We start from the raw sequence: 24,505 nt of genomic DNA, 5'->3' as shown, positions 1-24,505 counted from the left end.
GACAGCTGGACATTCCCCAGCTGTCTCCTACTCAGGGTGGGACATAATATTCCATTAGATGGACATTTAGCAGTGACCCGTACCCTCAAACGTATTACCCATACTCTCTTTTAGCCAGGAGTACATGCAGATGTACGCACATACTGTAACACATGTGAGGTCTGCCAAATTGTAGGCAAAAGAGGAGACAACCCTAAGGCACACCTCGTGAACATGCCCATTATAGAGCAACCTTTTAGCCGGGTAGCCATCGACCTCGTAGGGCCCCTCGCCACCCCTAGTCCATCCGGAAAGAGATATATTCTTACCGTGGTGGACTACGCTACCCGCTACCCAGAGGCAGTGGCTTTAGCTAATATCCAGGCAGACACCGTAGCTAATGCCTTAGTACAAGTATGCTCTCGGGTAGGATTCCCTCGGGAGATTTTATCCGACAGGAGTACCCAGTTCACGGCTGAACTAACGCAACAACTATGGCATGTCTGCAAAATAAAATCCCTACTCAGCTCCCTGTATGATCCTCAGACCAATGGGCTATGTGAGAGGTTCAATGGAACCCTCAAACAGATGTTAAAAACCTTCACCCAGGAGTATAGAGACTGGGAACGTTTTCTGCCGCATCTCCTGTTCGCTTACCGGGAGGTGCCCCAGGAAACAACCGGATTCTCTCAGTTCGAACTGCTATACGGACGTAAGGTACGGGGCCCCCTGAACCTGATCCGTGAGCACTGGGAGGGAGAGACGGAGAACGCTGGAGTCCCCATCGTAACTTATGTACTGGAGCTTAGGGACCACATGGAGAAACTAGCCAGGTCAGTCCAGGCTAACCTCCAGGTGGCCCAGAAGCAACAGAAAGTCTGGTATGACAGGGGAGCGAGGCAAAGGAGCTTTTGTATAGGACAGAAAGTGATGGTACTCAAGCATGTTAAAGCAGACAAGTTGCAAGCAGCATGGCAGGGACCTTACCAGGTAGTGGAGAAAAGAGGGGATTGCCAGCTGTCACGATGAAAACCTAAGAAAGATATTCCACGTGAATATGTTAAAGGAATATCTTCAACGACCCGAAGATGTATCGGCCATATGTAGCCCCGCATCCGAAGATCCCGATAGCCTGCCCATACCCGACTTGTTAACCCAGAATGGCCCGTCTGATATAGTGAGCCAAGTGCAGATAGGGGACCGACTTAACCCAGTGGAGAGGGAGCAGTTACACAAACTGCTCCAAGAGAAACAGGCAATGTTCTCACAGGAACCAGGGTACACTGACTTAGCCACTCACCAGGTAGACACCCCAGGGCAACAACCCTTGAGACAGGCCCCCTACCGGATCCCCGAGGCGGATGAAAAAATAGATAACTGAGATGCTCAAGCTAGGGGTCATTGAATCCTCCAATAGTCCTTGGGCGTCCCCGGTAGTACTAGTACCCAAGAAAGATGGTACTACCAGATTCTGTGTCGACTATCGGAAGCTTAATGATAAAACCATGACCGATGCATACCCCATGCCCAGGGTAGATGAGCTGCTGGATCGCATAGCCAGGGGAAACTATCTAACTACTATTGACCTCTGTAAAGGTTATTGGCAAATTCCCCTGGCCAGGGAAGCTATCCCCAAGTCGGCATTCGTCACCCCGTTTGGCTTATACCACTTTAAGGTTATGCCATTCAGGATGAAGAATGCCCCCGTCACATTCCAGCGCTTGGTAGATAGACTCCTTGATGGCTTTCACTATTTTGCCTGCGCATACCTGGATGACATAGCGATCCATAGTGAGTCCTGGGAGGAACACTTAGCCCATGTTGGAATGGTCCTGGATCAGATTCGGGCCGCTGGCCTGACCCTGAAACCAGAGAAATGCCATTTTGGAATGGCTGAGGTACAGTACCTGGGTCATCGAGTGGGGTGCGGGAAGCAGCGACCGGAGCCAGCTAAGAGAGGCGGTCGCAAATTGGCCCACCCCCACCACTAAGACCCAGGTACTAGCCTTTCTGGGCACAGTGGGTGTGGCGGAACCAGCCCCGCCACTTGTGCCTGGAGAGGACTGCTTGCCAGCCTCTTGCCCTGCGACTATGGCCCCGGGATGTATTACCCTTCTAGGAACTGATTTGGGCATGTTGTATTGTATTATGCTGCTACTGGCCCTTTAAGAACCATCTGGGGACATACTGTGGTGTTACTGGGTGGCCACCGTTTCATGTATCAGAGGCACATGGTGAGAACAATGGATGAAGCACATGGTGAGAACAATGGATGGCGGCCATTTTAACTCACAGACACTGTTGTGACTTTTCTACACGGTGCCATCTCGCCGGTATTTGGGTGCACAAAGACATCGTGCAGTAGTTTTAAACTATACAACAGGGGGCACATTATACAGTAATTATTTTTCATATAGCCTGTATATGTTCTGCGGAATCTGCATTAAACTGTATCTTCCAAACTACTGAACGGATCTGGGTGAATTTTGGATATGCGGTTCACCCAGATCCCCCGGTTCTGAGGATGTATTATTTTTTTATGGGGTTATTGCATGTTTTAGGGTCCCTGTGATATGTTTTATAAAACTGTATTTCTCTGTCTGTGATAATTATATTACCCATTGTGTTCAGTAATCATATCACAGGCAGAGGAGAGGATTTTGTGTGGGAGTGTCTGTGTGTATTGTACGGATTGGTTGGTTGTATTTCAAAACCCTGTGGGCAGTACTATGTTTGTGGATTGTGAATAAAAGAGGATGTATGTGCCAGTACCGTCAGTTCTGCTTGACCTCAAAACGAAGTGTCGTCTCGTTATTGGGGGAATTGGATTGTATGCTGATTGCCAGGAGTGTAAGCTGATTGTATGCTTTTCCTGTTCAGCTGTTTACAGCATTCAATGCTTGAGAGCATTCGTATGCCTCTCTGGTTCGGTGGTTGTGGTGTCTGCTGCAGTGCTTGGAGTCCTCAGGAAACGCTAGGAGCATCCTTCAACTGATGTACCCAGTCGGGGTGCCCATCGATCTGTTACAGCGGGGTACTACAGAAGGTAGTTCTATTGCCAAACCCCTGACTGACTTAACGAAGAAAAATTGCCAAACCCCTGACTGACTTAACGAAGAAAAACCTTCCTCGACAGGTCCTGTGGTCTCCCTACTGTGAAACAGCTTTTCAAACACTAAAAACTGCTGCCCCAGCCCCTAATCAATGTTTTATTGTTCATATAGACGCTTCCATGTTCGAGCTGGGAGCTGTCCTCAGCCAAGTAGGAGACGATGGGAAAGAGCATCCGATTGCCTACATCAGCCGAAAACTCCTGCCACGAGAAGTCAGCTATGCCACAGTGGAAAAGGAGTGTTTGGCCCTGGTGTGGGCACTAAAGAAATTGACTTCCTACTTGTATGGACAAGAATTCACTCTGGTTACAGACCATAACCCGTTGTTATGACTCAACCGGGTCGCTGGGGATAATGGCCGACTGTTACGCTGGAGCTACAACCGTATCATTTTACTATCACCTACCGACCTGGGAAACAGAATGGCAATGCCGACGGGTTATCACGGCAAACCAACCTCAGTCCAGCATTACTCCTCAGTCTGTACAGCCAGAGTGTTCCACAAGGAGGGAGCATTGTTACAAAGACCCATCGTATTGTTATATTTTGCCTTTTGGGCGCTTGGAGATAATTAGATTGTATAACCATTGTATAGCCTCATTATCTCCAAGCTGGGCAGGTACCAATTGAAAGATACAATGTATTGTGATTGGCTGACTAGTTGCATTGTACCTGTATCCCATCAGGTCCATAGGGGGCTGTCCTTGGACCTGGGGACTTGCATAAATTGCCATGCTTGTGTGCCATTAAAGCCAGTTCGTTTTACCCTCAACTCACATCTGGGAATCCTAGCTTTACTATAGCTAGTGGGAGATTCTACATTTACAGGTTTCTATCGATTGAAGCATCGTTCGACTCTCTGACTTCGGGAACCAGGACATTCAAGCGATCCAACCTCCTGCTAGACCGGAGGCAATCGTAACAGTATTAATATTGAGGGATGTCTAAGTAGTAACGTCAGTGTGTGTCAGAAGGGCCAGCTGTTGGGGTGCGCATGCTGTGCGGTCACGCAGGGAGTCATGATAACAGAGGCGCCCGGCGGCCAACAGAGCTCACAAGTTGGGGACACCAGTATATTGAATTTAAATGATTCGCTGGTGGTACACTGGTGCGCACCAGCAGTAGGTGCAGTCAGATCATATCCTCTCCCTCGTGGTTCCGGCGCTCAGTTAGTGAGTCAGAGCACAGGCTCAGAGATTCTCAGCCTGCGCTCTGACAACATTGAAAGTCAGAGCCACGAAGGAGCGGGTATGGCAAAGAGCATAACATTAATATCCGTTATTGTTACGGACATTCCACAGACCAGTATTGGATTACACTATTCTAAGTTACCGAAGTCGGTTCCTTCGGTATTATTGTTACCTATACCCCATTACACGAACAACTAGGATTACAAATTTGCGCATACAAACTCAGACCACCCGGCCCTTGGCGTGTGCCGCCACTTAACCTTTTTCACCTGTGAAACAACCTAACGGACGACCACCGGGAAGCTGCGGTTTGCGGTTAACCACAACCTTAATTGACTGCCTCAGGGTGGCCTCGTTCGTCGACTATTTTCACCGTACTCAAACTCCCGAATGAGGACCACCTACGCTCCGGCGTGTGTCTTCAATCAGAACGTTGAGGCTGCGGTTAACCGCAGGCTAATTGACCCCTTCAGGGTGGTCTACGTTCGGTTCACGAAGGGTTGGGACAACCAGCCAGAGAGCGGTATTCGTGCAGCATGTTACCCGTGTTTCGCTCCAGGGGTTTTGGAGCCAAGGCCCGCTCACTTATTCACGGATAGAAAACATGGCCGCCATCTCGTGTTCGGGACAAAGGAAACACGAAAGGACTTATATACAAGAGACTGGCTATACCGTTTGTGAGGTCTGAGCGCTATTCGTCTATATGATGCTGTAACGGACCCTTTAGGCGATAATCCCCTTCCAGATAGACCAGCAGCTACTGCAATCACCAATCTCCCGAACTGCAAACTACACGAATTCACCAACTCCCGAACAAGAGACACACGAACACTGGAAGCAGCCAAACAGGAAAAGCCATACGAACAGCTTACACTCCTGGCAATCGGCATACAATCAAATTTCCCCCCCCCCCCCTCCCCCCCCCCTCCCCCCCCCCAGAATGAGACGACACTTTACTTTGAGGGTTAAGCAGGAACTCACTGTGCTGGCACACCCAGCCTGGTTTTTATTACGGTCTTGCACATACAGGACTGCCCACAGGGAGGTATAAAATTACCAATAAAATAACAGTTACAACCCCCAGTAAAGTCCTTCCCTCTGCCTGTGATACAATTATCTTACACAATGGGAAATTTAATTATCACAGGCAGAGAAATACAGTTTTTACAAATATACTATAACTTTAAACTATACATCACATTCACATAAAACCTACATATTTACAATCAATCCATTCAGGGGAACAACATATTTAAAAATGGCCAGGGGTTCAAAAGTTAAACCCACTGCCAGCATGGCTTTCCGGCCCAAACCAGTTTGACAAGCGTCCTCTATCCTGGAGACAATGGAGAGGTAATCCAATTATATCCAGGGATAAAGGCAGACTCCATTGAGCACTGTTACAAATCGTTATTTGTAACTGGCCCTTTAAATGGAACATTGCCCTGCTTCCCTGGATTGTGGAGAAGCCTAATGGCCAGCCTCCTGCCTCATGACTATGGCCCCTGGAAGATTGTGCCCCTGAAAACTTATTAACATTTATTGGGTGTGTATGGCCCTTTAAGAACCGTCTGGGGACATAGTGACTTTGCTGAACAATGCCCCTTTAAGACTATGTCCCCAGACCTGTAAAATAACTTGCCCCTGGCTCTCTCCCACTGGGTTCAGTAAATAGGGCTTACTGAACCAAGTACCACACAGGCGGACCACCCAGAAGTTAAAGTGTGCAGGCAATTTACCTCCCAGGCTGTGAGGTTACTGCAGGTTAATTGTCGAGCGCTGGGTGCCCGCCATTCGACAGCCGAACACATGGCGGCGGCCATTTTAGGCATTCGAATGCGGTCAGCGGTGTATGCTAAAGATTCTGTGGAACTAAAATCGGCTACACATTTTGCCGAACACCGCTGACACTTACCTTGTCCCATACTGAACTTGCAGCTCCAAAGACTAAGTCCCGTTCGAAATGCTGAGTCTGAATATGCAACTTTATTGAAATTGAATGTATGGTTTTAAAGTTACAGTGTGTGTGTGTAAAAACTGTATTTTTATTGTATGTAATAATTGGTTTAACTGTTTATCTGAGGGGAGGGAATGTGTGGGCTGCACCAGATGTGTGATTGGTGATTTTTATGCCTCCCCCTGGGAGTGTCCTATTTGCATGTAACCTCAATAAAAGCCAGACTGGGTGTTCCAGCATCTCAGACCTCTTCTGACCCTCTAACTTGTAGCCGTGACTCATGTTTGTAGGGGACAGCTATAATCACTACAGGGATTGCTATGCTCTTCATACTCCCTCTTGTAAGAGCTCTTGTTCCTGATCCTGCTTCGCTCGACAGAAGGAAGAGGTTCGCCTATTGGAACCTGGAGCCTGGTCGTAGGTCCAGGGCGCAGAGCAGACGGCGAGATACCAGCCCAGCAGCGGTGGTTCGTGGAGTCTGCAGTGCTTATGGTGGCTGCGGTGCTGATGGTCCTTTGGTGAGCGCTAGGAGCATCCTTTTCTACGGTCCAACTTCCAGCCAGCCTGGAGGCAACCGTAACAAGCACATTGTTGGGGATAAGATCAGCTATATACGAAACTCTTAGTTAGATGGATATTTTGCTAGAGCCGCACCCTCTGTGATAGACAGACAGGATCCCGGGAATCAGCCAAGAAGACAAGAGATGTGTTCTATAACCAATTCAAATTTTATTATACAGTCATATGCATTTATACCCCATTCTCATGTCGGTGGGGGCCTTGAGCATTAGTGACATAATTTGTTTTTCACAAGTTATAAACAGCTGTTTCTGGTTATAATCTTTCGTCATATAACGTATCACATATTTGATTAAAACCAGATATTTACAAATACCGATATCTTGGACAATTAACAAGAACATTTCGAAATCAGTACTTTTCCCGTAACTAGGATTTTAGATAAATCCTATTTCCGAGAATATGAGATAAAATGCCAAACTTAATCTTGGTTCAAATTAACCCTTATATGAACAGCTAGGATAGATGGCAAAATGGAATCTACACACATGTTAGCAAAAGACACAAAAAGACAGAAAAATACATAACTCCTATCATACTGAACAGAGCCCCCACATTCAACCCATCCCCAGATGGCTTGGATCTGAGTGCTCAATATATCCGAACAGCGCTCAGATGCCACAAACACAGTCAAATCGCCATGGGGTTTAAGTCTAGCATGGGCTGATGAGAGGGCCATAGTCAGCAGGTAGGAGGCGAGCAACCAGGCTACTCCAGTGGTTATGCCACAGATGCGCTCAGACCTGAGCTATCTAATGAATGGTAGAATGTAAGGGGTACCTAGTAAACTGTTATAAATATGTATTTTATGCTGTTTTTACATGTTGGAAATACACGTGGGACTCTGGGCACTTGGAGATAATTGAATTGCCATAACCGTTGGAATCATTATCTCCAAGCTGGGGGGGGGGGGCTATTTCAAACGATGCAGGGTACTGTCATTGTTCAACTGTGTGTATTGTCCCTGTATCCCATCAGGTCCAGAGGGAGCTGTCCCTGGACCTGGGATTTTGCATAAATAACGCTGTCGCTGTGCCATTAAACCCAGTTCGTGTTTGACCCTCAAATCGCAGCCTCGACTCGTTTTGTGGGAACCAGGGTATCCTAGCTATACTAGAGCTGGTGGGATTGCTTTGTATTCACAGGATTCAGGTGGTCTGCGGAACGGAACAGCGCTTCTCTCTCTCCACACTCGGGAACCAGGACATCCAAGCGTTCCAGCCTTCAACTAGCTTGGAGGTAACCGTAACAGTTATAAAACCAGGAAAAGGTGGGCATGGATGGTGAACTGATTCAGGGGGGGCAATGGGCCACTTGACTGGTTTTGCCCCCCAGGCCTAAGGCTGCCAGCCCTCCCCTGATTGCTGTAATCACACTATACTCCCCGGGGTAAGCTCTTGTAAGAGCTCTTCTTGTTCCTGCTACGCTCTCTGGAGGAAGAGAAGTCTGCCCACTGGAAGCTGGATCCTGGCCTTGGGTCCAGGGTGGGTGAAGGACGACGAGACCCCGGCGCAGCTGCATAGATGGAAGTGGGGTCTGCAGTGCTGATGGTGTCGGTTGGAGTCCTCGGCAAGCGCTAGGAGCATCGATTGGCGGAGGTACTCAGTCGCAGTGCCAGCGTTCCGTCACAATAGGTATCTATGTATTGTACTTAACTCTGTGTATTGTACCCAGCTGTGTGTATTGTATAGGTGTTAAGACACTCCCTGGATAAATGAGTGAAACCGCCGCTTAGTTGATCTTCCCCCTTGAGAGACACAGGCGCTGTTGCTGCAGACCGCCAAACTTCCGAACGCAGTATAAGGGAATGCTTCAAACTCCCGAACCAAGAATCATCCGAACTCCTTCTCTCCTAGAACAGGTGAAATAATACTCCCAAGTAGCAATCCCCCCAAACACGAGACCAAGCTCCATCTTGAGGGTAAAACAGGAATCTGCTTTAATGAGGGCTACCTGCCCGGTATTTATGCAGGTCTCCCACCTGGTGGACACTCCACACTCGGGAACTTAGGGGACCAGATTGAAGACTGGGACACATAAAGTACAGTAGTCAATCACAGTGGCTCGGGTATAAACACTCCCCTTTGCACAAGTAAATCCCTCCTTTCTATCCTCTCTATCTCCAGGGATAGAGGCAATCTGCCATTTTACATGGTATAACAAAAACACATAAAAATCCATAAATGTAAAACTACCGAATACATTTAATTCGTGTAACGTATCCCCAGATAGCCTGGCTCTGAGCGCACATTACTACCGAATAGCGCTCAGACCCAATGCACACAGTTCAATCGCCATGGAGTCTTTCACACTGTTCTTTCGGTATACGACTGACTCCATGGGATGGCTATCTGGGTTAAGTCCATTCGTATAATAAAAAGTCCCGAATGGACCAGCGTTCGCATGCCCGATAATAAGAAGGGTGGTCGGCAGTTTCAGCGGTGTTCGGTAGAAAAAGTGTCCGTTTGGAGTTCCATAAGTTCTTCGTCGAACACCGCTGTTCATTCGCGTGTTTAAAATGGCCGCCGCCTCGTGGTCGGCATACAAACAACGACCACCCTGCATAAGGTTCGAATGAAGCGGTTAACCACAACGTTCTAATTGAGGCCAATAGGTTAACCAGCAGCACACTTCTCTTCTGGGTGGCCTTCCGTTCGGTAGTTTTATTCGGTATAACTGAAATAAACGAACAGGGACGTACGGGCAGGTAATTCCATGAATGTATACAAAACAGACAAACCAGCAAATAGTACTTAGACAGGTGGATCTGTCACAATAGGTATTTCTGTATTGTACCCAGCTCTGTGTATTGTATGGGTATATTTCTATTGTACCCAGCACTGTGTATTGTATAGGTATCTCTGTATTGTACCCGGCTCGGTGTATTCTATAGGTATCTCTGTATTGTACCCGGCTCGGTGTATTGTATAGGTATCTTTGGATTGTAACCAGCTCTGTATATTGTATAGGTATCTTTGTGTTGTACCCAGCTCTGTGTATTGTATAGGTATATCTGTATTGTACCCAGCTCTGTGTATTGTATACTTATTTTGTATTGTGCCCAGCTCTGTATTTTATACGTATCTTTGTATTGTGCCCAGCTCTGTGTATTTTATACGTATCTTTGTATTGTGCCCAGCTCTGTATTTTATACGTATCTTTGTATTGTATAGGTATCTCTGTTTGGACCCACCTCTTGAACTATTGTTCCCGCCTCCAGCCCTAAATTAAAATAGGAGGGTACCGTCTTTAATATTGACTGGGCCATGGGCAAGCATTTGAATCAGCCCCCTGGACCCTGCCCCCCACTCCCATTCCCTGACATGCAATCACGTCCTTCACTCTCCAACTGTCAGGGTCTTGCCTGAGTTGGGAGTCTGTAGCGCAGATATGTTGCTCACCCTTGCAGATAGCCACAGGCCGAGGTGGTCAGGTAAGAATTCACCTGGCCTGTGGGTCTGTGCACCCCCCGTGCAGGATGCAGTACCAAATACGCAGGACAGGCAAGGACAGAACCAGCAGGATAGTCGAGGGATAGCCGAGGTCAAAGGATACCAGAGGTCAGGAACAACGAGGAGTAGCCGAAGTCAAGGGATGCCAGAGGTCAGAATAAACGTAGTCAGAAGCCGAGGTCAAATATACGAAGCAGATAAACTGGAACACTGGTACGACACAGGAACACTAGATCAAAGACTTGACACTGAGCACAGGGCGAGGCTGGGTTTAAATACCCTGCTGATGATCGATCAGAGTCAGGTGAGACACAGACAAGTCAAGGTGCAGCCCCCGGTGTAGTAGCCATGCCAGGATGAACAAGACCGGAATCAGTAGGCTCTGTGTAAAGCTGCTGTGGCTCAGAGGCAGAAAGCAGGACTAGGATTGATAAGTTCCCCGGTTCAAGTCCCCTGTTGGGAATTCCAGGAGCGACCACGTCTGGCCGTCTGTCTCACAGGTGAGAACCCTGACACCAACGCAGCAGCGGAACTAAAGTTGAGAGGGCACAGGTGCAATAATTTTTTGGACCGCACAAGGGTGGCCAAACGCTAGATCCCCATTTGTCTTGCAACTCCAACAGTACTTTGTCAGCTGGTGCTCTCCCATTTTCCCATGCTTGCAGGGTTGTATTTAGTACTAAGCAGTGTTTGTGTGTTTGAATGTAAGCATGTTTTTGTATGGTGTATGTTTGTGTAAAATGTAGGTGTGTTTGTATGTGGTGTTAGCGTGTTAGCGTTTGAATGCAAGCATGCATTTATGTGTAGTGTTTGCTTGAACTATTGTTCTCCCCCCCACCCCCCACCCCTAAATTAAAATAGGGGGGTACCATCTTTAATTATGACGGGGCCCTGGGAAAGCATTTGATTCAGCCCCCTGGACCCTGCCCCCCACTCCCATTCCCTGACATGCAATCATTCAAGGTCTGGGTTCACGCTCTGAGCTAACGGCGGGATAGGGAGCTGAAGGATAGGAAATAGGCTCCCCATTAGGATGGTTATAGAAATGGTAATTATGGTTCTTGGTAAGTTTGTTAGTGTTACGGTTGCCTCCAGGCTGGCCGGAAGTTGGAAAGGATGCTCCTAGCGCTCACCAAAGGACCATCAGCACCATCAGCACCGTAGACACTATAAGCACTGCAGACTCCACGAACCGCCGCTGCTGGGATAGGATCTCACCGTCTGCTATCCACCCTGGACCTACGACCAGGCTCCAGGTTCCAGTAGGTTAACCTATGAAGAGCATAGCAATCCCTGTAGTGATTATAGCTGTCCCCTACAAACATGAGTCAAGGCTGCAAGTTCGAGGGTCAAGTCATTCTGTTTAATTGGCACCAAAGGGCCTTCTTTTATGCAGGTTTTCCTTACATAGGACCACCCACAGGGTTTTACAGAACAACCAATAACACACGTACATTACAGAAAACACTCCCAGCAATTACACACAAAATCCTCCCCCTCTGCCTGTGATATAATTATGGTACACAATGGTTAACATAATTATCACAGGCAGGAAAAATACAGTTTTTATACATGTGTTATAACTTTAAAACCATACATCCAATAAAAATTACATATTCAGAATCAGCACACTTTAAATATAAACATAACCAAAAATCACCCAAATCCCTCCAGACGGAAGTCCTTTATGACCGACCTGTGCGGTCGGTCTATTTCAGGCTGAAAGTTCAGTATGGGAGAAGGTACAGGTCAGCAGTGATTTTAGTTCCATGAATGTGGCTGCACACACCGCTGACCGTATTTGAATGAATAAAGATGGCGCCGCCACGTGTTTGTTTGTGCGAACGGCGGCCATCCAGCGTTTGGCAATTTACCTACAGCAGGCTCCCAGCCTGGGAGGTAAATTGCCTGCACACTTCCACTTCTGGGTGGTCTGCCTGTGTGGTAATTGGTTCAGTAAGCCCCATTTACTGAACCAAGTGGGAAATAGCCAGGAACAAAGGGTTTTAACCAAGTCTGGGGACACTGGGGACACAGGCTTAAAGGTGCAGTGTCCCAAACAAGTCTGGGGACACCGTCTTAAAGGGACAATGTCCCAATTTTCCCTATGTCCCAAAAATGTGCTTAAAGGGCCAGCACCAGTCCCATAAAAAGTCTATAAGCTCCAATATGCTCACAGACTGTTCTTAAAGGGCCATACACACCTGGTCCATAGTCATGGGGGAGGAGGCTGGCAAATAGGCTCCTCCATAATCCAGGGAAGCAGGGCAATTTGTCATTTAAAGGAACAGTTACAAAAGGCATTTTGTAACATATCTCCCCTTTTGGAGGTAGACTAACCAGGCACCTGACCTTCTGTCGGTCAGTGCCTAAGTTAGTCTTGCAGCCCACCCACAAATAAACATTAGTAGCAAAGTAGCCCTCCCACAATAAATAGTACTGGCCTGTAGGTCCCAGGTTATAGGGTGAAAAGGTAGCACTCTCGGCCTTCCGGGTGCAGCTGGGCACATAGCTGGGGGTACTTGGGGGGCAGAGGCCAGCGGTGCTTTGCCCTGATGCCAACGCTTCTGCTGGGGTGAGTGGGGTGCAGGCCAGTCCTGTAACAAGGGGGTCAGTAAGGAAGAGGCCAGCGGCGCTCAGCCCTGATGCCAGCTCTTCCACTGGTATAGCCTGCAGGACATCAGGCTCTGGACAAGGGACAAAGGGAGGACAAAGGCCAACTGCACTCTGCCTAGCTGCCAGCTCTTCTGCTGGGGTGCTTGAGACATAGTACGGCTCAGTAGCCAGGGGAACGTAGCCAGGGGAACGTGGGGGTCAATGGGGGTTAACATCTCCGCTGTTAACCCTGGGCCCAAGTTAGGAGTTGGGGTGGGGAGAATTGGCTTACCTCCTCCTCCTGATACTCCTGCAGCCACTGGGGAGGGAGGTCGATGCTCTCCACTCCCTGTGGAACATGCTGCTAATGGGGAGAGAGACCGGTTGTCTCCTCCCCCTGTGTGATGCACTGCCGCTGGGGAGAGGGGTCGCTGCTCTCCTCTCCCTGTGGAACATACTTCTGCTGGGAGAGAGACCGGTTGTCTCCTCTCCCTGGAAGGCACACTCCTGCTGGGGAGGGAGGTCGATGCTCTCCTCTCCCTGTAGCTGGGTCTGCCGCTGGGTATCTGGGCCGCCTGCCCAGCATCCTTGTAGGGCCGGTAGAGAGACTGCGGTCCCATCTCCACCTGCCTGCTCGGGATACTCCCAGGACCAGTCTATGAGGTCCGCTGAAGGAGAACGACCTGTGCTGGGTGTCCACGCTACTAGACTCCCGGTATAAGCAGACATTGGCGGAAATGTTACCGAATAAAAAGTCGGAAAGGATGCAGCATTTGCAAAATAAATTAAAAAGTATGCTTTACACAGCGTATAAGGGTGATGTCACAGCACAACTGGAATCTAACAGGGGAAGAGGTGAAAGTCATCCTCCTCCTCCCACGACCATGCCATATCTGCCAAGTGACCCTATGTAGGGGAACAGTCTCTATTCTGCTCTGTGTCAGTGTGTATCAGGGATCCTTAGGACAGGTGTCAATCCACATCTGCCAAGTGACCCTATGTAGGGGGAACAGTCTCTATTCTGCTCTGTGTGAGGAGGAGGAAAGGGAAATGAGTAGCTCGGCATCCAACCTTGTGCAAATGGGGTCTTTTATGCTGTCGTGCCTGTTGAGGGACCCTCGTATAAAAAGGCTGAAGGAGAACGACCTGTGCTTGGTGCCCACGCTACTAGACCCCCGGTATAAGCAGACAGTGGCGGAAATGTTACCGAATTACAAGTCGTAAAGGATGCAGCATTTGCAAAATAAATTAAAAAGTATGCTTTGCACAGCGTATAAGGGTGATGTCACAGCACAACGGGAATCTAACAGGAGAAGAGGTGAAAGTCATCCTCCTCCTCCCACGACCACGCCATATCTGCCAAGTGACCCTATGTAGGGGGAACAGTCTCTATTCTGCTCTGTGTCAGTGTGTATCAGGGATCCTTAGGACAGGTGTCAATCCATACCTGCCAAGTGACCCTATGTAGGGGGAACAGTCTCTATTCTGCTCTTTGTCAGTGTGTATCAGGGGCTTTGAGGACAGGTGTCAATCCATATCTGCCAAGTGACCCTATGTAGGGGGAACAGTCTCTATTCTGCTCTGTGTCAGTGTGTATCATGGTCTCTGAGGACAGGTGTCAATCCATACCTGCCAAGTGACCCTATGTAGGGGGAACAGTCCCTATTCTGCTCTGTGTCAGTGTGTATGAGGGTCTCTGAGGACAGGTGTCAATCCATATGTCAAGGTGTCAATATGTCATATGTCAGGTGTCAATCCATATCCATTGTGATTTAGGAATGTTAGGTGATTTCTGCCCTTTATGTATTAAAACCATGCATCAACTGTGTAATTTTCCATGGGAGTTTTGCCATGGATCCCCCTCCGGCATGCCACAGTCCAGGTGTTAGTCCCCTTGAAACAACTTTTCCATCACTTTTGTGGCCAGAAAGAGTCCCTGTGGGTTTTAAAATTCGCCTGCCCATTGAAGTCAATGGCGGTTCGCCCGGTTCGCGAACGTTTGCGGAAGTTCCCGTTCGCTGTTCGTGAACCGAAAATTTCGTGTTCGCTACATCACTATTTAACTCACCTGAAAAGGATTGCCAATTACCGGTGCTATTAAGTACTCCCCTGCCAAGGAAGGTGGAGATTGTGTTTGATTTCTGTGAGTGGAAACAGAGAGCTGAAAACCCTGAAAGAGTAAGGTTGTTTATGTTTATATTGGGAAATGGACAAGCCATCCAACCCAGTTAGCTGATTATTTTGTTTAGTTAGTGCTCAGAAGAGCAAGGATTTTGTTTTATATATTTTGTTACCTTTATACCTTACTGTGCATTTATTTTGGAGCCACAATAAAAGAGCGAGTCCTTTTACCTCATCCAGCGTGTGAAGTGTCTCTAAAGCCTGAAAAGACTGTGTGTAACACCCCAATCCCAGGACAAGGTACCAAGGGAAAGGAGTACTTTTGTCACATATGGTGGAGAATGCGGGCAGCACACGGCAAAGTCTGTAAGTAGGAAGAAAGAGACTGCTGAGAAAATGGAGGATGTCATGAAAGTTTTGCTCCAGTCCACTGCTGTACAGCAAGAGACAAACAGAAGGGCTGCAGAGACTAATGCAATACAGCAAGAGAGCCTTTCAATACTGCAGCAGCTTGTACTGGCTCAAAAGGAAAATACAGATGCTTTATTCAAGCAAGTTGAAGCAACACAGGCAGCAGCTCATCAAGTGCTCAGAGAGGAGCAGCAGCATGCCACATGTGTCATACAGCAGGAGATCCAGAGTCTATCACAAAGGCTGGCCAGGGATGCCACAGACTCACCACAATGTCCAAAGGTGATCAGAGTGAGTCACTACTTGCAAAAGATGGTATCCACAGATGATGTAGAGGCCTACCTGATGGCATTTGAGCGAACCGCTGAGCTTGAAGGTTGGCCTGAAGTGGAATGGGCAAGTCTGCTAGCACCATTTCTTACGGGTGAATCCCAGAAAGCATACTATGATCTGGAACCAGCGGAAGCCAGTGACTAAAAGAAGCTGAAAGCAGAAATACTGGCACGCCTGGGGGTGACAAGAGCCGTCCGTGCCCAGAGATTTCATTCATGGACTTACAGCCTGGATAAAGCGATTCGTTCACAGATGTTTGACTTGATACACCTTGCCAGAAAATGGTTGCAGCCAGAGATCAACTCACCCAGCCACATTGTGGAGCAACTGGTGATGGAAAGATTCCTGAGAGGCTTACCTATTGGACTTAATTGGTGGGTCAGTCAGAGCAATCCCCAAACAGCAGACCAATTGGTTGAATTGGTTGAACGGTATATAGCAGCGGGAGAACTGCTTCAACCTCCTGGCCAAGAGAGACCCAAGAATCAGAAAACCTACAGCCCCAGCAAATCTGGTAAGACTGTTCCAGGGAAAAGGGGGTCTTTTGATGAGAGAACAGGGTTTTATTACCCAAGAGACATTGTTAAAAGAGAAAAAGACTTTGGGAGGTGGGAAGAGCCTACAAATGAATCAAAAAGTACTAATTATGGTATAAAATGCTTTAAATGCAGAAACTTTGGACATATTGCAAAAGACTGTCCTGAAAATGTTGAACCAATGGAGTGTAATTTTAGTAATAATTGGGAAGGAATTGCACTTTATTCACAGGTTGTATGTTCTGTAGAAAAAAATGGTTATTTGAATAGTCACCCTGGGTGTACCGTGAATGTGGAGGGAAAAAATATACAGGCATTGCTAGATTCAGGGAGTATGGTTACCCTTCTAGACCAATCCTTATTACAGGATACTCATATTGTTAACTCTGGAAAAGTTGATATTGCTTGTGTGCACGGGGATATACAGAACTACCCTACTGCAGATATACTTGTTAAAACCCAGTGTGGTACTGTAAACTGCAGAGTGGGGCTGGTACCAAAACTGGCACATGAGATGATTATTGGAAGGGATTTTCCCCATTTTCTAGACCTTGGGCATGTTTTGAAAACCCATCAGGTGAACAGAATGAGGAATTTCCTTTTGCAGATACTCTGGCAGATGAGAGAGATCATGATGATGAGCCCAACATTATGCAGCACTCCCCTATAAAAAACATTAGTTGGTGAAAACCCAGAACAAACTAATGCGGGGCCTTCTAGAAGCTCTGAACCAGATATAGTTAGTTGATTTAGAGGTTAGGCCTGGTAACTTCAGAAGTGCACAGTGGTCTGACCCAACATTATTGGTAGCCAGGAATAATATTTCTATAAGCAATGGATCCCCCGTCAATCCAGGGAATTCTCTTACTTACCCTTATTTTGAAGTGGATAATGATCTGTTGTACAGAGTTGAGAAAAAAGAGTCCGTTATTACAAAGCAGCTGTTAGTACCACAAGCCTATTGGCGCACTGTGTTAAACCTTGCACATAGCCATGTTTTGGGGGGTCACCTAGGGGTTGACAAAACAAGAGAGCGTGTTTTGAGGAGATTTTATTGGCCTGGAGTAATCGCAGCTATCAAAAACTACTGTTCGTCATGCCCTGAATGTCAGGTCACTGCGCCCTTTACGGCTTACCGTAGCCCTTTAGTACCCTTGCCTGTTATTGAAGTGCCTTTTGAACGTATTGCTATGGATTTTGTGGGTCCTCTGGTAAAATCCAGTAGGGGGCATCAGTATATATTAGTAGTACTAGACTATGCTACCTGTTACCCTGAGGCAATACCTATGCGCACAACCTCAGCAAAGTCCATTGCTAAAGAGTTAATGATGATGTTTAGCCGGGTTGGGATTCCCAAGGAGATCCTATCAGATCAGGGTACTCCATTCATGTCCAAGGTTACAAAGGAACTCTGCAAGCTCCTTCACATTAGACACCTCAAAACCTCTGTTTATCACCCACAAACCGATGGTTTGGTTGAGCGATTTAATAAAACGTTAAAGGCTATGCTGCGCAAAGTAACTGATAAAGATGGGAAAAAATGGGACTTTCTATTGCCCTATTTAATGTTTGCCATTAGAGAAGTACCCCAAGCTTCCACGGGTTTCTCACCTTTTGAATTATTGTATGGCAGACACCCCAGGGGATTACTTGACATAGCAAAGAAAACTTGGGAACAAGAAGCAAACCCACATCGCAGTGTAATAGAACACATAACTCAGATGCAGGAACGTATTGAAGCCATTATGCCAATAGTCAGAGAACACATGCAAAAGGCTCAACCAAATCAGCAGAATAGCTATAATAAGGATGCTAGAATTCGAGTATTTCAACCAGGAGACAGAGTATTAGTCCTAGTTCCCACAGTAGAGAACAAATTCTTGGCAACTTGGCATGGGCCATATGAGATTATTGAAAGAGTAGGAGAGGTAAATTATAAAGTAAGGCAACCAGGTAGAAGAAAGGAAGTGCAAATATACCATGTCAATTTGCTAAAACCATGGAAAGAAAGCGAAGTTCTGGTTACTACAGAGGCTTCAACCTTCCCTGATAAGTGTAATATTTACCCCGAAGTAAATATCTCAGAGACCCTGTCAATACACCAGACAAGGGAAGTTAAGGAGTTTATTAGATTAAATAAAGAGGTATTCTCCCCAGTCCCAGGAAGGACTAGTGTGATTAAACATGACATTTTAACAGAACCAGGAAAAAGGGTCAATCTCAAACCATACAGAATACCCGAGGCTCGCAGAGAAGCTATCAGAGCAGAGGTTAAGAAAATGTTAGATGTTGGAGTCATTGAGGAGTCACAAAGTGACTGGAGCAGTCCAATTGTGCTTGTACCAAAGCCTGATAATACAGTACGGTTTTGTAATGATTATCGCAAACTGAATGCTATTTCTAAGTTTGATGCATACCCTATGCCTAGTGAGCTAACTAGTGGAACGACTTGGGAGAGCTCAGTACCTCACTACACTAACCAAAGGTTATTGGCAAGTACCACTCACAGAGCGAGCAAAAGAAAAGACCGCATTTTCTACTCCTGATGGCTTATTTCAGTACAGAGTTTTGCCTTTCGGCTTGCATGGTGCCCCTGCCACATTCCAAAGAATGATGGACAGAATACTAAAGCCGCATGTGCGCTATGCAGCTGCATACCTGGATGATGTTGTAGTACAAAGTGAGGATTGGGAATCTCACCTTCCAAAAGTACAGGCTGTCCTTAACTCAATACAAAATGCTGGCCTAACCGCTAACCCCAATAAGTGTACGATTGGCCTAGAGGAAGCAAAATATTTGGGCTACTCTATTGGTAGGGTACTAGTGAAACCCCAAGTTGCTAAAATTGAAGCCATACGAAATTGGCCGAGACCACTGACTAAGAAACAGGTGAGAACATTTCTTGGCCTCATTGGCTATTACATATGTATAGTATGTGTATAGTGTGTGTAGTGTGTGTATAGTGTGTGCAGTGTGTGTATAGTGTGTATGCAGTGTGTGTATAGTGTGTGCAGTGTGTACATTGTGTGCAGTGTGTATGCAGTGTGTATAGTGTGTGCAGTGTGTATGCAGTGTGTGTAGTGTGTGTATATTGTGTGCAGTGTGTGTAGTGTGTGTGCATAGTGTATGCAGTGTGTACAGTGTGTGTATAGTGTGTGCAGTGTGTATAGTGTGTATATAGTGTTTATGCAGTGTGTGTATAGGGTGTATGAAGTGTGTGCAGTGTGTATGCAGTGTGTGTAGAGTTTGTAGAGTGTGTGCAGTGTGTGTATAGTGTGTGCAGTGTGCAGTGTGTGCATAGTGTATGCAGTGTGTGTGTATAGTGTGTATGCAGTGTGTGTAGTGCATGTAGTGTGTGCAGTGTGTGTATAATGTGTGCAGCTTGTATAGTGTGTGTATATTGTGTGCAGTGTGTGTAGTGTGTGTGTATAGTGTGTGCATAGGGTATACAGTGTGTGCATAGTGTATACAGTGTGTGTATAGTGTGTACAGTGTGTGTGTATAGTGTGTACAGTGTGTGTGTATATTGTGTGTATAGTGTGTGCAGTGTGTGTATAGTGTGTATGCAGTGTGTGCAGTGTGTATAGTGTGTATGCAGTGTATATGCAGTGTGTGTATAGTGTGTATGCAGTGTGTGTATAGGGTGTATGCAGTGTGTGTATAGTGTGTGCAGTGTGTGTATAGTTAGTGCATGTGTGTATAGTTAGTGCAGTGTGTGTATAGTGCATGCAGTGTGTGCAATGTGTGTATAGAGTGTGCAATGTGTGTATAGAGTGTGCAGTGTGTGCATAGTGTGTGCAGTGTGTGTATAGTGTGTGCAGTGTGTGTATAGTGTGTGCAGTGTGTGCAGAGTGTGCATAGTGTATGCAGTGTGTGTAGAGTGTGTGCAGTGTGTGTATAGTGTGTGCATAGTGTGTACAGTGTGTGTATAGTGTGTACAGTGTGTGTAGAGTGTGCGCATAGTGTGTGTGCAGTGTTTGCAGTGTGTGTAGAGTGTATGCAGTGTCTGTAGAGTGTGTATAGTGTGTGTAGAGTGTGTATAGTGTGTGTAGAGCGCCCTAAATGAAAATCCCCCCTCCCCCATCAAAGGTGACTAGGGGTCCCCAAGCCCCTAGTCACACACCCAAATAAAAAAGCCCCTACCTACCCCCCTCACCATAAAAAATAGTGAGGGGGGAATAAAATTACTACCCTGTAAAGTAAAATTACTATTCAACATCTTCTTTTTTCTAAAATCTTCATTTTTCAGCCCCAAAAAAGGCCAAATAAAAAGCCATCATATCCGTCGAACTTAAAAATAAAATAAAAAACCTGAGCGCAAAAAAAAATTAATCCATCTTCACCCATGGAGGGCTCCGTGTTAGTGTTTATCAGGGATCCTTAGGATAGGTGTCAGTCCATATCTGCCAAGTGACCCTATGTAGGGGGAACAGTCCCTATTCTGCTCTGTGTCAGTGTCTGGAGGGAGTATCTGCAGTAACACAGGGTGTCTGGAGGGAGTATCTGCAGTAACACAGGGTGTCTGGAGGGAGTATCTGCAGTAATACTGAGTGTCTGGGGGAGTATCTGCTTGTAACATTTATATGCACTAAAAAAAATAATAATAAATTGAAAAAAAAAATGGTTGCAGCTTCCGAATTAATCTAAAATGGATGCTGTCCAGTAGGTGGGAGAGTCGGCTAGGGAGGGTGTGCTGCTGATTGGCTGTAATGTGTCTGCTGACTGTGAGGTACAGGGTCAAAGTTTACTCAATGATGACGAATAGGGGGCGGACCGAACACTGCATGTGTTCACCCGCGGTGGCGGACGCGAACATGCTATGTTCGACAGGAACTATTCGCCTGCGAACCGTTCGGGACATCACTATTCGGCAGATAAAGTGTCCGTTTATAGTTCCATAGAATCCTCGCTGAACACCGCTGGTCTTTCGCGTGTTTACATGTTGGGATGTCTGTCATTGTGATTTCTCAAACTCTTGTGGGTTAACAGAATTCCTTTTTATTCTAATTTACATGTGGGGTTCCACGTATTTTCCTGTATATTATTTACAATTTTTATTGGGAATTATGAGTTTAGAATTCACAAAATCCCCCACAGTGTGAATCTTATACTTTGTATCTGTGAATTGCTGATTTTATAGCAAACACCAGGCAGTCAGCAGGGGGAGGGAGGTAACCTGAGCATCCATAAGGTGGCACAGGCAGCCTAGGTGGTGCAAGATTGAGTCACTGTGAAGGAAGTATGCGCACATCGCTCCCTCCTACCAGTCACTCAATATAGCGTGGCCGAGTGGAGCGGAGCAGACCATGGTACCGGTGCTGTGACTGTACCCCCGCCAGCGCTCCCCTGATTGTCAGAATGGGGTGCGCTCAATGCTCATTTCGGGCAAATCATCAAATATATACTGGATTTGCATTCACAAATAGTCTAAATGAGATTTTACTGAATTCTGCTAACCCAGACTGTGTATGGACTTCAGTAAACAGATGGTATAAATTCTACAAAGGGCAAATCTAGATCCAAGTTTAAACACAAAGCTGTATTCTTAACTCTATAGTGTCCCCCCCCCCTCCCCCCACAGCCATTAAAGGGTTAAAAACCCTTTCCTTCGCTCCCTGATTCCAGCGCAGAGAATTTGGCCCCAAGTTACTTTATGTTCTTCATATAATGTAAAGACCCGTTTAATTAAACCACTCGCTGACTGTTTCTGTAAATAAACTAATTACATTATAAATTACACATTTATATCCATTTGATTTATATTTGTATGCCATTTAAAAAAAAAAACATAAAAATTACTTTCAAACATTATTCTACAAAAATAAAAGAAAAAAGATATAAATCTACCTGTATTTGTGATTGATTGATTGATTGCAGGAGATAAAGAGATTTCTCAGTGAGGGGCACAGACTCAGGGCAGCAGGAGATAAAGAAGAGATTTCTCAGTGAGGGGCACAGACTCAGGGCAGTCAGGAGATAAAGAAGAGATTTCTCAGAGGGAAACTCAGGGCGCTCACTCAGACCTCGAACAATGAGAGGAAGTGAAAATCTGTGCAATATATATTTCTAAAAAGTGAAAATGAAAGTAAAACGTTGACCTTTTTCTTTTTTTTTTTTTTCCTGCATTTGAAGAGAGTATTTCACATTTCCTCTGCTTGCGATGGGCTATGGAAGCAATGTGATACAGAATATATTATATTTATTTGTGGTTTAACTATCAGTAAAAGCTAAACACTGTCATAGCAGCGATTTCAGACCCAGTACAATCTGTGCTAAGGGGCGTCCCATGCATTTACCCGGTATTAAACCCCTCTCTATATTCACATCATTTTATAGGGAGAGACAGGTCGTCCCCCATTCCCCATAATGTTCCTCCCACTTCCATCTTAGTGTTCCTCTCCCTTCGCTTTTAGTGGTCCCCCCACTACCCCAGTGTTCATTTTTCCTTCCCTCCCCCTGTACCTTAGAGACACCCCTTAATGTTCCTCTCTCCCCCCTACTGTTCCTCTACCCTCCGTCTTTTTTAGTGTTCTTTCCCCCTCCTCCCCTATCCCATTGCGTTCTTTCCCCTCCCTCCCATAGTTTTCCTTCTCCCCCCTTCCAAAGTTTCCTTCACCTGCCTCCCATAGTGTTCCTTCTCCCCCCCTCCCATATGGTTTCTCTTATCCCCCCCCCCCCATAGTGCTCCTTCTCCCAGAGTCAGGCATAGCTAATAAAAGAATAGCTATTAAAAGAGCAAGGGGGTTATGCAGTAAATCCCCTTCCAAGAATGAGACGAGGCTACGTTTTGAAGGGTCAAGAAGAACTAAATGTTAATGGCATGAATTCTCCTTTTATGTGATGCTGCCCATGCAAGGGAGACACCTACATAATTAACACAGTAACCAATAAAAGACAGGGTACAACCCACACATCTCCTCCCCTCAGATAAAACTTTAACATAATTAACAAGCACACATGTTTACCCTAGTTTTGGATGTACCCCAAATACTTGGGGTATGTAACGGACCGTTTCAGCAGACAAGGGGTTAAAATCTGTTTAGGCGATATGCCCCTTTCTGAGAGACAGGCACAGCTACTGCAGAACACCAAACTCCCGAACTGGATACAAAATAGCACTCCAAACTGAAACCTCACGAATAGCTGCTAGCAGACGAACAGGAAAAGCAGACATCAGCTTACACTCCTAGCAATCAATCTCCAGCAGCATACAGTGAATCCCCCCAAGAACGAGACAAGGCTCCGTGTTGAGGGTCAAGCAGTGGTCTCAGGTCTGGAACACCCAGCCTGCTTTTTATTACAGTTGTGCACATACAGGACACACCCAGGGGGAGGCATAAAACAACCAATCAAGTAACAGTACAACCCACACATCCCCTCCCCTCAGATAAGCAATTAACATAATTATTACATACAGTAAAAATACAGTTTCCACATATACTCGGTAACTTTAAAATCATACATCACATTCACATAAAAATACATATCCACAAGAAATCCATTCAGGGGAACAACATATTAAAAAATGGCATGAATCAGACCAGGGGTTCAAAAGTTAGTAAAGTATCTTTTAAAACCCCTGTCAGCATGGCAAAATCTGGCTCACACAGGTTTTACAGAGGCCTCTATCCTGGAGACAATGTGGGGAAGTAATCCAATTATCCAGGGATAGAGGCAGACTCCATTGAGCACATGGTTACACAAAGACAGTAAAACACTTTAAAATACATAAGGTCACCTTTTACACATAACACACAGACATTTCACATATCCCCAGATAGCTGGGATCTGAACGCACAAAACTACCGAATAGCGCGCTGATCCTATTCACACAGTTCAATTGCCATGGAGCTAAAGTCTTTCCCATAGTCTTTCATTATATGAATAGGCTCCATGGCATAGCTATCTGGGGGTATCACCGCTCACACAGGGCAAGTACCGAATGGCCCTACTGTGTTTAAAGGGCCAGAATGAGTGACATGCACTCTGTTAGGGCCGAATACGTTTTTTAAAAGGGCCCAATCTCCCAGGGCCATAGTCCAAAGGCAGCAGGCGGGCAACCAGGCTCCTCCAATGCAATGTGGCGAGATTGGTCTCATCACAGGGTACATTCATAAATCCAGTATCCCCAGATAGCCGTAATCTGGGGGAGCAACATGTGGAAAAATCATCCCATTCGGTTAAGGGGTTCGGGAGTTATGGAGCTTTAAAGTTTTGACCGACCGCACAGGCACACTAG

The 24,505-nt window shown here is 46.3% G+C and overlaps 1 protein-coding gene across 1 annotated transcript in view; it reads right to left on the bottom strand.

Moving 5' to 3' along the window:
- Positions 1-22,216, bottom strand: part of LOC134609256 (uncharacterized) — a 33,553-nt gene extending 11,337 nt beyond the window's left edge. The window contains exon 1 of the mRNA XM_063452896.1: positions 22,114-22,216. The gene's annotated coding sequence lies outside the window, so the exon portion shown is untranslated. The remainder of the gene's footprint in view (positions 1-22,113) is intronic.
- Positions 22,217-24,505: the final 2,289 nt, after the last annotated feature.

Source organism: Pelobates fuscus, chromosome 4 (genome assembly GCF_036172605.1).
Source record: "Pelobates fuscus isolate aPelFus1 chromosome 4, aPelFus1.pri, whole genome shotgun sequence".
Lineage (NCBI taxonomy): Eukaryota > Metazoa > Chordata > Amphibia > Anura > Pelobatidae > Pelobates > Pelobates fuscus.
Note: the sequence above shows the minus strand (reverse complement) of the source record. Positions and strands in the feature narration are given on the sequence as shown.